We start from the raw sequence: 10,482 nt of genomic DNA on the forward strand, positions 1-10,482 counted from the left end.
CAATTGAATGCATATCAATATGTACTGTGTCAGGGCAGCTGCACTAAAAGAAAAAGTATGCAACAGTTAACGAGGGTTAAGAGGGGACTCCACGTGTCATATCACTGGTGAGGAAACCGGCCATTTCATCCGTCACTGCTCAGGTAAAGTAGACGTTATTTCAAATGGTAATGGACTGGTACGGAAAACTAAATGATCATGTTTGTCTTCTTATTTTTTTTTACCAAACTTTTGGTGTCGCACAGCGGGTTGTGAACTAGCTGTGCAACTCCGCCCACACGTGATACACTGCCACGAGTATCCAACGCACCCTTTGCAAAAAAGGCGGCTTGTTTGGTTTTAATCCACCTTCCGTCCGCCATGTTGCCACTGCACTCGTTAAACGTTATTTGCCAACTTTTCAAACACTACTGCTGCTGCTGCCCAAGTAGCATTTCAGCTTCTCTTCACTTCACCGAGGACCGAGCCAGGTATGTGAACAGATGCTGGAGATCTACTGGTTCTGTTCAGTTGCCGTTTTTTTGTTGTACTTGGCAATACCAGTAAATTAAAAGGCTTCGCTACAACATTTCAAGTTTGGGATGGGGAGTTGGGGTGTCTTAAAAGTGATACATAACCATCAGCCTTTCTAATGCTGCAGTGAATGATAAAAGCAATATTGCAATCTAATTATTCTAAATGTGTGTGCAGCTCTGCCTCGGTCGGTGCAGATGATTTGTGTCTTCTGTCAGTAATGTGTGTTGCATGATTGATTTATACACGTGCATGTTGTTTATGTATTATTTCTCATTGATACAAGGTCATTGCTCATGTGTGTGGTAGGCCTCTTTTTGAAACGTCCAGCCTATTGAAATCTTTTGTGCACCCTGATAATCGGACGAGATGATCCCATTCTGCTGCTGTGGGATGAATAAGCACAGATGTGACTCTCACCGTGTCCACTCGTTGGTGGTGATGAAAACAGTTTCCTTTTGTTTTCACGTTGAATATTACTTCATGGTAAACAAAAGGGCACAATTCCCGCTCACCGTGTGAGGCAGATCTCCTCAGATAGAGCCATGCCAGCGCTGTCGTGCTCTGACCTCGCTGGCCCGACTCTCTCGCAGTGTTTGGCTGGCCGACAGCCACTCGCCCCCCCACCGGTAAAATGAAACCAGAGCACGGAAAGACGCTCGTTCTCTTCTTCCCAGGTGGAGGCACATTAGTGCACATAGCTCTATCGACAAACTTGAGAGCGTTCTTCTTCCCGTCAAGAGTCCGGTTGGTGAGAAACTTTTGAACTGAAGAGGCGGACGTTTATTATCAGGGTTCTGCGCCCCCCCCTCTTCACTTTCTCCACCTCTTTCTTCCGAACCAGGACGGAGTGACAGCTTGTCACCGTGGGTGCTCCACAATACGGCTCAGACTCCCCGACTATTGTGGAGCTCCAAAAAAAAAAAAGCACCAAGGTCTTCTTCTCTCTTTCGTTCAGTCCTTTCTCTCTCTTTTCAAAGCAGAGAATCAATCAGCTGTACACACACACACATACATACATACGACTCACCTCTTTTCCCTTCCATCTGTCTATTCAGCAGCCTGTGATCATTTAGACTTGACATGTATTGTGAAAAACTGAGCTGCTCCGCCGCTTTCTTCTTCTCTTTCTTTCACTCCCTTCCTCTTTCAACTGTCTGTCATTAATGTCCAGGTCTTACAATGTAGGAACAGAGGAGAAGAAGAAAGCGAGGAGTGAGGGATGAATTGATGGATGGGAGGATAAGCACTCAGTGTCTTTTCTTTAAAGATTTGTTATTGTACAGTACTGTCTCCCAGTCATTTTTGGTTGGTGTTTCAGTCTGAAAGCCCGTCCACGTGCTCTTTTGTATGGGAAAGCAATAAGGCCCCATTGAATGAAGCTGAATGGACCTGCCATCCTTAGGGGCTGAGGCCTGAGGACTCCTATTCTTTAGCCCCCCAATCTAATTGGAGCTGAAATGAAATGGAGGTTTCTTATGAAAATAGGCTTTGTTTGGCCGCAAGGCTGGTAATTCATAAACAATAAGCAGGCCCCCATTGTGTAGATAATAATATATTCATGCTGCTGGAGATGGGGAGAAGGCAAAGCGAAGGCTGAGGATATATAAGGAGGATAGGCAGAGACAAGGATGGAGAGTGGAGGGATGAAGGGGAGGAGGAGGACGACTAGGGGCTAATAGCAAATAGTGGGTCAGAGAAAATTGGTAATGGTTGGGTAGAGGCTGAGGACTCATTAGAGGAAGTGAAAGGACCAAAAGTGGGTAGGAGTGAAAACTGAGTGGGAGTTGGTGGTGAGAAATGACGGGAATAGGAGGAGAGATGGACAAGATACGAATGAGGCGAGGAGGGCGGGAGATTGGGAAATAGCTTTGAGTACTTCTAAGTCCACAGGTGAATGGTGTGTGGCAGCCGGTGGAGGGGGTGGGCGAGGGAGGGAGGAGGCAAGTGAGCGAGAGCATCTTAAAAGTGGAATAGGTTGTGCGGTGCAAATCTGTGTGGAGTTGAGAGCGCCGGTGGAGCTGATGGAGTGGATTGGTCAAGTGCAGAGATGGAGCAGAGCAAATCAGTCAATGTGTCTAGCAGGCGAGGGGGGTGGGTGTGTGTGTGTGTGTGTGGGGGGGGGGGGGGTCTGCGGTGGTATAAAACTGACAGGAGGGCTTTCACCGCCCCGGAGACACGGCGGGGTGGCTGAGCCACACAAGGTGAGCTTTCCACGCCACTTCGGATGCATCAGCCATGTCCAGATCTCTCTCCCTGCCGTCCTCTGTAATCGTGCGGGTCACAGCTGCTTCTGGGAGGTGATCCTCAGCTGAGAAGTGAATTTCTCCGTCTGACATTCTCAAACAAGGAGGACCAAAACAAAAAAGTGCTGGACTTGAGTGCTCTGTGGAGTGGATGGACTGACCGAGGGGGGGGGGGGGGGGGCTGCTTCCTGTATCTGCTCTCAGCAGCTGGTACAGTTCATGTTACTGGCTTTTTACCGTTTCATTGAGGAGGGATTCTTCTTTTCTTTTGGAGAGACCCTTTCCTTTCTTCTGGATGCTACGGAAAACACTTCCTCTGTGCTGAAACTTTGACTTCCTTCATTTTTTTAATACTTTTTGATACTATTCCCTGGACAAAGTTTTGTGACACTAGAGGGAGATGATGTTAACGACTTGACTTTCAAAACTGACACTGTAAACGCGTTTGATTTGATTTCGCTGCCTAAGAGGTAGAGGTCTTAACCGATGGTGAGTAAAACCTAAAGATGGCACTTCATTTGACTTGACTTGAACTGTGTTTGTGTGCATCTGTCACGAGTGTGTCAGGGGGAGTTTGCGCGAAAGATTCCATCTGCATGCGTGCGCACGATGTGTGCAACTTCTCAGCAGCGATGAGTCGCCAACGTGTGCAGAATACTGCATTCATGATTAAGTCACGAACGTGTTACTTACAGGACAGTTGGCATCACCTTATATCCTCATAACAATGCACATGAGTTCTTTCTCAAAGTTATGGTTTATATGGGAAGATTCAAATGCATTTAGAATACCTTTGTTGTACTGATGTAAGAAAACTCAGGACATTTTTATCATCCCAAAAATAATTGTGTAAAAGATGCATTTAGCCTTCTTTTCTAGTGGTTACATGGGGTGTGTGGGCCAAGAGGTGGTGGTATTTACTTTGGTCCGAACGTGTGATCCAGACGCAGTTTGAAGGTTGAGCCACTAGGTGTCAGTATTTATCAACATATGAACCAGTGTTGCAGCACCTTGCTTGTGTGTGCGTGTGTGTGTGCAATCTTTACGCAAATGTAACGATAGAGCCTTAACATTAAGGTGTCATGCAACAGCAAATTAGTCTGACTGCTGTTTTTGAAAGTTTTAGTGGTGTTTATAAAGTTTACAATTATAATTTAACTTGCTTGATCTCTTGGTCTAAAGTCCTTGAAAGAAAAAAAAAATGGAGAAATTGCCTTTTATGTTTTCGGCCTTGGCTAAGACGGTGGAATTGAATATTTAATTGCATGTCACAGCAAAGGTTATGCATTCAACTCTTAATCGTGTAGTTACTCCTACCACGAGATGGCAATCACACACAATGAAAATCCCCTCAGCTGTGTGTGTGTGTGTGTGTGTGTGTGTGTGTGTGTGTGTCAGGGGGGGCATGTAGGGGATTTGGTGTGTATGCTCTCCACATGTATGCTTTTGCAAGATGCCTTTACATCGGTGTGTTTTGGATTTGTTCTCCTCAGTCCTTGGCGTGCGTGTCTTTTCATTAACCTGCAGTGTTCAGTGAGTATCTGCGGAGCAGGGCTGGACGCGTTCCTGCTGGAGGTTCCTCGTTTGTTTTGCTTATTTGCATCGCAGCAAAGTGGTTGCTGGCGGTGCCGGTCACTACAAGTGGCTGGCATTGGATAGCCTGGTAATCAGGCTGCGGGCGTACTGGGTGGGCAGCGCTCCGAATGGTTTGCTGGAGATTATCCCAAAATTACCCACGAGTTATCCCCCAGAATTACGCCATTCCAGTTGGGCCTTGTCCGTTGATGGGACTGGGAAGAGGGAGAGTGTTGGACGAATGTGTGTTGTCAGGGGGAGATTTGGATGGAGCACTGCTGGTGTCTGTGTCATGGAGCGTTTATTTCTGTGTGTGTGTGTGTGTGTGTAAGTGTGTGTAAGTGTGTGTGTGCTCTGTAATGGCTCTGGCAGTGTTGGTACATTGGGGTAATGGAGCATGTTAATCCACATCAAACAGCTATTAGCAGCAGATTTTACTCATACAATTCAGTTACAGTACGAGGAAGGACACAAAATGAACATACATGAAGCAACCTGTGTACTTTTTTATTTGTGTTTTTTTTTATTTTTACTTTGTAGGCCAGTGCTTTGTTTTTTTCAAAAGGCATTTTTTCTTGTTGCCAAAACAAAACAATTGTGCTCAAATCTAATGCAACACAAGTTTGGCTGTCCAGCCCTTTTTAACTAAACTGTCATCAAATCCCTAAAAATAAATCTGCGACAAGCTGCCGTGTAAATGTGTACGTCAACATTTTGGTGAGAGGCGTTTATTCCCAGAGCTAAAGGTTTTCGTGCCATTCGGTGCATTGTATTAAATTCGTATCGGTGTGGCTGCTGTCATTACAGTCTGGGTATAGGAGGGACTAGTTGCTGCTAAAGCCCCGGGAGGATGAATAGCGGCGGTGAACCTCTCTGCGATAAGTGTTCGGTAAACGGGTCAGTAGATTGTCCTCGGAAAGCTCAATCTGAGCTATTTTCCCTGACTGAGAACACAAATTATCCTTCGAATTCATCCCATAAACAGACCACCAGTGGTGCGGGCTCCACGTCGTTTGTTGTGGCTGTGTTTTGTGCGCTCAATCACCCCGGTTTTCTTGTGCTTGTGGCTGAACACAGGGCCCGCTCGTACACGTGAACTCACAGTATGGGATAACACATGCAACGTTTTCACCGCCTCGACGACAACAAAAAGCACCAAAATGCAGCGCCGGGGCGAACAGATGAAAGCACGACTATTGAAGATGAGAAAACAATTAGGAGAGCGGGTTGCAAGTGGACGAAACACACAATGAAACACACACACACACACACACACACACACACACACACACACACACACACACACACACACACACACACACACACACACACACACACACAGCAAGGAAGAGCAAAACTGAGAGAGGGGAAGGGGGAAGAGAGGGAGAGGCCATGGTGGTGAAAGGTTAAGTACTCTCTTTTTTTTGGGGGGATGCTGTACTTCCTGCAGGGCCTTGTTCCTTGACCCGCTGGTTAGGGGAGGGAGAGAGGGAAGGGGGGAGAAAAGGCTAAAGCTGCATGTGAGGTTGCAAGGTGAGAGCTGAAATGGGAGGAGTATTTGCCTCTCGCTGATGGGGAACAATTGGACACACAAGAAGGCACACACACACACACACACACACACACACACTCCAACCAGAAACAAAAATGGACATTCTCACACACACACACACACACTTAGAACTGCAGTCCCAGCAGGCTATGAACTTCAGTGCAGTTGTTGCCATGGCAATACTCTGAGTTGCTGACCCCCCGACTCCATTTTTCCTGCCGCTTGGCTATTGAAAGAGATGATTGACAAGTGTCCAAATGTCAGCCGACCCAGCCGGCCGCACAGATGGGGAGGGGGGGGGGGCATTCACTCACAGGTAGGAAGGTGTGTGTGTGTGTGTGTGTGTGTGTGTGTGTGTGTGTGTGTGTGTGTGTGTGTGTGTGTGTGTGTGTGTGTGTGTGTGTGTGTGTGTGTGTGTGTGTGTGTGTGTGTGTGTGTGGTATAGATAGATAGTGTATTTATACAGTGTAGATGCATATAAGCATGCATTGAGTGTTAAGGCTGAACTAGTACTTCTAAATACTAATCACAGTAAATTGTGTCCATGCTAGGAAGACTTTGAACAGACCAGAGATGTAGATGTTGTATTTAAACTCACGTGACTGCACAAAGACTTCCAAAATGAAGCCCCCTTTGAATGCGACACAGGGTCGTATATTTGGTTTGTCCCGCTCCGTGAAAGGCTGGATTGCTTGGTGGTGGCTATTGAGTTTTCAGTGTTTAGTGCTCTGCTCTGTGCATATTTATGTGTGCAGCCCTGATGGACTGAATCTGCATAAATTCACTTATTCCGACATCAAATGTATTAAACAATAGCTTACATGCGGCGGTGACACAAACCATGTCGTCTACAAGGCCTTTTTGCTTATTTCCGTATATATATATTTTCTCTCTACCTTTTTTAACTCTCTAGTTTTTGTATCCTCTCTCCTTTTCTCACTGTCCCATTGTCCGCGGGCTTAAAGGGATCGGTCTTATCTTGATCACCCACAGCAACACATTAACCTCTCCTCTCTTATCGCTACACTGGTCATTAGTGCCAAAACCCTTAACGTCCTATTGACAAGGGCCACCAAACTCTGCATGTGTGTGTGTGTGTGTGTGTGTGTGTGTGTGTGTGTGTGTGTGCATGCGTTGAATTATCGTAGGTGACATGCGGTTGAGATCTGCTGAGTTGGTGATCTGGGCCGATAACATTATAAGCCCGTGGTGTGTGTTTGCGTTTGTGTGTGTGTGTGTGTGTGTGTGTGCAAAGTATAGCAAAAAAGAGTGAGGGGGGGGGGGAATGTTTTTGGAATATTTGTTGAACATGTATTTGAGGTTATCATATTGATCCAGCGGTACTGGATGTTTATGTGTGCGTTTTTTTAAAACATCTGGTTTATAAGTTTCCTATTTATTTACCCTATCAAATTGATATATTTCTGAGTTACACTCTCCTCCCACCTGAATACTTTGGAGGACGATGTAATAAACTCGGTCATCCCATTTATTTTGTTTAGCTATGAGACCATTTAGAAAGTACTGAGGGAAAATAAAATGTACTTCCTGTCTGTAATGCGGCAGCAGTGGTGTTGAATGGGTTACTCCATTTGCTGCTGATGGAGCATTACACTTCAGCTCAGTCAAACAGCTGTCAACAGCGAGTGTATCGCAAATTAAATCAATTCAGCGATATCATGCCTTGACACACGGCAATCAAATCACTTATTTTAAACACTCCTCGTACGCCCGAGGGGTTTAGAAATACAAATACAAGCAACGACCACAAAATATATCTTCACTTCAATCCATTCATTCATCGTTTCTTTTTCTCACTTTAATCTCTTCAGTGCCACAGGTGCTACAATCATTGTAACTTTAAATAAAGTAATAAAAACAACAACACAATATTGCACATGTTGGTGTCTCTCTTTTGCAGACACCCATTAGAACCCATTCACTCTGAAAAAAACAAAAAGTCACATTTCTGGTAATGCATGTCACAGAGAAATGTTGGCGTTTAGTTTTGAGTTAAGTGTGAGCCACTGGTTTTCTCTAAATGCACTACTCATCTGTCTGTCTGTTGTCTGTCCCCTCCTGGCCCACTGTGTTAGTGGGGCTGACAATCTAACAGGTTCAAAGAATAATTGCAACTCTATTTACCCCAAACAGCCTCTCTTCTGCACATAATTACATCCACACACACACACACACACACACACACACACACACACACACACACACACACACACACACACACTCGCACTATCACATACTGAGACACACTCAGAGAGAGAGAGAGAGAGAGAGAGAGAGAGAGAGAGTCCCTGCACTAATATTTAGGTAGTAACAGTCATGTGTTTAAGTGAACCCTCCTCTTGTCCTCCTCTTCAACTTAAAGCACTGTTAACCACGGGCACTCACCGAGAGAGGAATACACCCCGCATTGACCGCACTCACGGCGGTGTGCGTGTGTGTGTGTGTGTGTGGGTGTGCTGTACGTGTGCGTGGGCGTGTGTACTGTATGAGAAAGACTGAGAGATGTGACAATATTATGACAACACCGTCCTACAAGGTGAGGGGCTCCATAGGGAGTCTTTTATAATATTACAAAATAATACTGTAACTTAAAGAAAAACCTAAATGTTCATTATTGATTACATTCGGATTTTATTATTCTTTTTGATTATTTTAATCTATAAAATGTCAGGACATAACTGTTCCATTTACCAAAGCTGACCGTTCAAACCTCAAAAACAGTTTTGAGTTTTCATTGCTATAAAACTAAAACAATGTAGGATTTATTTATTTTTTTGCTTCAAAAATGACCTAATGGATTGATTGACAGAATTATTCATTTGATTATTTGATGCACTAAAGTAAACAAAACGCATGTATGTTTTTCAGGAACTCAAATGAAGTTATAATATTAATTGGCTGATTATTTTTAGTGGCTTGCTGCCTCAACACTGGCTGCTAAATTATCATTATAGTCGGTGCTTCATAGAATGGAAACAGCCGAATCGTGATGAACTCCCCACATTCAAGTTTTACAAAGCTCACTTTCACTCAATAATCAGAATCAGCTTTATTGGCCAAGTGTATTTACACAAACAAAGAAATGTGTTGGTTTGTAACGGATGTCATTGTACTTATACACATTAACAAGGACAACAAAGCTGAGCAATGATTAAACATATAGCTATGATGTGCAGACAGGTGAGCGTTATATGAATAAAAGCAATAAATGGACAACACCATATAGATTCTGTACAACTCTTACAATAAGTGCAAAGAGCGCTTTCATTATCTTGTATGGATAATGTAATAGTGTTTTATGTACAGTACATGCATGTATTCAAATTTATACATTAAGTATAATAGTGACCGTAATGAATGACGTGTAAATGTTATTGCACATCTGCGTATTAAACTGTAATATATGTATTAGTAATTTGTAGGTTCCCGTGGGTGATTTTAATGGAAAAGCCTATCATAGTTAGACTTGTGCTCCATTACAGGTCCAGGTAACAGTCCCTGCATCCAGGCTCCAGGTGTATGCAGTGCCTGTCCTCGGACAGTGGTGGCGCTGCTGCTGCACAGTGATTAACGACTGCTGTCGCTGCTACGCTGTGGATCCACTCACGGCCCCGGCATTACATTAGGAGACATTATCTAAATACTCAACAAAGTGAAATTGAATTTAGGGCTCCGTCTACCACCCCCCCACCCCCCCCTCTGCTGGTTCAACTGGCCCGCTCTAGGATCCCATTCTCTCCTTATTGTTAGAGCGAGTCGAGCAGGATCCTCTGCTCCTCATCCACTCTCAAATTGAATCAGTCTCAATTTGACCATTTTATGTACCAGAATCTGCTGCAGATGTACAGTATGTGCACGCAAGTAACGTTCGACGTGTGTGTGTGTGTGTGTGTGTGTGTGTGTGCTCTCACATGTGCCCCCGTGTCAGCTTGCATTGCTCACAGTGAAGTGGGAAACAGCATCTCCCTATTTGCCGCAGAATAGACCAATTAGTGTTTAGCAACAGAGCAGGAACCCATGTGAATGTGTCATTGATTAGCAGGATTTGGCTAATCATCACATCTCATAAACTCACCCGCTAATGTCAGCTGGATCTCCTACAGTACGCCTCCTTCTCCTCGCTCAATCCATCCCTCCATCTCCTCTCTCCTTCTCCTTTCAGCTCCCTCTTCCCGTCTGTCTTTCCGCACTTGTCTCTTAGCCCATCTGTCTCCGTCTGTCTTCTCTCCCTTCCTTCCTCTGTTTTTCCTCCCCTCTTCTCAATTTCTTCCTTCCTCTCTTCTCCTTTTCTTCTCCTTTTCTTTTTTTTTTCCAACACTGGAGGGTTTACAGTAGAAGGAGCTGAGCGGATGCTGATTTTCCTCTTCATGTATCAGGAAAGGAGAACAAGAGTGTGTGTGTTGCTGCTGATCTATAAGGGCAATACGTACTTTATCATTTTAATTGTGAACCTGGCCGTTATGTTTGACTGCTTTTACTGTTTCTCATGTTAGACATCTTATAAAATAAAACATCTCACTATCAGCCACCCAAAGCCATGTTCAATTGTTTAATAACCTTGTTTAACGGAGAACT

This window comes from Pholis gunnellus, assembly GCF_910591455.1.
Source record: "Pholis gunnellus genome assembly, chromosome: 12".
NCBI lineage: Eukaryota > Metazoa > Chordata > Actinopteri > Perciformes > Pholidae > Pholis > Pholis gunnellus.